Genomic DNA, 2,642 nt, shown 5'->3' on the forward strand with positions numbered 1-2,642 from the left:
ATTTTTTATAATTATTTAACTTTTATTCAATTATTATTTGATAATTTTATTTTATATTTACACAACTTTCTTAATATTTTACATTAGAGAAAAATATTATATATTTTTCACTTAAATACTTTATATATCATACTTTATTTGGTGTGATTTTTATTTTTTTTTATAAAAAAATACTTAATTAATATTCATAATAATAAAATGATATGTACGTCATTACCTGTTTCTTGATGGGACGAAGGAAAACAAAAAAAAATCATGTCCATTGAAAAAGAGACGGAGATGACGGTAAAATTTTATTTTGAAAATGAGAAAGAGATAGTTACATTTCTCCTTAAGAAAGGTTTATAAAAGAAGTAAATAAAGTATGGTTGTTGTGAAATAGTAATTTTTTTGATATAGAGAGAGGTCTCCTTATCACAATGCAAGATTCTAAATGACTTCTCATAAATTTTTCATAATATTTTTTTAAATAATATTTCTACATATAACTAAAAGTGATTATTATAAATTGAAAAAAATAATATAGTAAAAATTGAGAACATTTTTGTTTAAATTTGTATTAAATATTTCTAAATTTGATTCATGAACATTAGTTTATACTACTAGAAAATAATTGAGTAGAAACTAATTTTAAAGACAAAAAATAATTAGTTACTATAATGACTAAATTATTAAAGAAGATTGGTAAAAAAAAAAAATGAAGATGTCTTTATTCTCGTGAGTATATTTACATAATTTCATGTAAAAGAAATATATACAAGAGTGTATGGATACTTTGACTCTTCAAATTAACACTAATCACGATATTCTATTGTTATTAAATTAATTGTATATAATTGCATACAATAACGTATGTGGATTTTAGTTAGTATGTATTTTATTCATATTTGTGGAATATGTATAATTATATTGTAAAATGTAAGGAGTTTGAAAGTAATTTTAGAGTAAAAAATTACAATTAAATAATACATAAATATTTTATTTTTAAAATGAAAAATTCATATAAATATAGAAAAAATAGGTTTAATTTTAAAATAATCATAATTTTTTCTAGAAACACTTTTTTTTTCTATGTCTTCTCTCTAAAATTTTAACTTCATCATTCATCATACTGACGATCAAAGACTATTTTTGGATTCCTGACAATGAATAAAATAAAACATGATTAATTTTTTGTTTAGAGTAAGTTCCTTTCTGTCATTTTTTTCTTTAAGTCAGTTTTGAGATTTTCTATTTTACCTAGGTAAACGTGTTTTATATGTGGTACTTGTAGCTTCAAGAATAGTCTTTGTTAATTCAAGATTCAGATCATTGATTAAAATTTTGTGATACATGTTAGGCTATTTTTGAGTCTTTTGGGAATTGGAACTCCTTTTTCTTAATCGTCTTTCTAATCAAGAAAGTATGGAAACTACTTTTACCTTTCAATAGTATAATAGACTAGAAGATATAAATGAGAAGGTGACATGGTCACAAGTTCCAAATGTTTCTCTTGCATGGTTTGTTATGTTGAGTAAAATAGGTGTTATTTTGGATTGATAGGTTAATATAAACTTGGTTGATTGTTTGAATTTCAATGTGAGATAAATTTTGAATTTTGAATTTTGAAGTTTGAAAGTCTTGAAATTATTTGTTAAATTGTGAGTTCAACGAGAATAAAGTTATATTTGAGCACTTTAAAACTATAGACATCTTTTGATTGTATAAAAGTTGCAAAATTTTATATTGATATTGGGTAAAGACTTTAAAATTGTTTTAGGCTTCAATTGGGTCTGTTGAATAAGACTAAGTTTATGATATTTTCGCTTAAAAGAAAATAGAACAAAAGTCCTTGCTTAATCTCAACCCTATTTTTGCTTAAGCAAATGAACTTTTGTTCAAACAAAGATATTACCACTACTAAGAATAATCTCGGTCTTATTTTTGCTCAAACAAAAATAATACTACAACTGATCTTTGTCCTGACTATATTTTCTCTAAAAAAAAAATATTTTTGCCGAAAGGGATGTCATTTTCGCTCAAGTTAAAAAGAAAAAATGTTTGTTGCTTTAATTTATTTACTTTTTATAAAAAGTTTTCATATTAGGCATGCTACTTGACATCTCAGCTAGGCTGACACCTTAAGTAACAACAATCATTTGCCATCACATGAAAAAAGTATTATTAAAAAAAAGAAAAAGAAAGAAAATACAAAAATATGAGGAGATTAGACCAAAACTCATATGTTAACAAAAGCGATACATAGGTAAACTTTACCTATTAATAAATAATTTTAAGAACAAACTAGATGAAAGCCTATTATACCAATTAAAGGATTCTCTATGAATAAATCCTAAATTAATCAACTTATTAGCACACGCATTTCCTTCACAAAAAATATGAGTAACCTTAAACCTGATTTTTTCACAGTAATTAAGACAAGTATTTCATTGATTATGAAGCATCCAAAGAACATTTGTCCTAGTAGTACATGTATATATATAATTGAGTTTATGTGTTTATGAAATTTTTGTGATATTTTGTAATTGATTTAAAAATCTAAATTTATGTGTGGTATAGTTATGAAGTATGTGAAAGTGTGATTGAAATATAGTATTTTTTAAAAGATAAATTGTTTACTATATCTATTGAATTAAAGATTG

Source organism: Phaseolus vulgaris, chromosome 7, assembly GCF_000499845.2.
Source record: "Phaseolus vulgaris cultivar G19833 chromosome 7, P. vulgaris v2.0, whole genome shotgun sequence".
In the NCBI taxonomy this organism is placed as follows: Eukaryota; Viridiplantae; Streptophyta; class Magnoliopsida; order Fabales; family Fabaceae; genus Phaseolus; species Phaseolus vulgaris.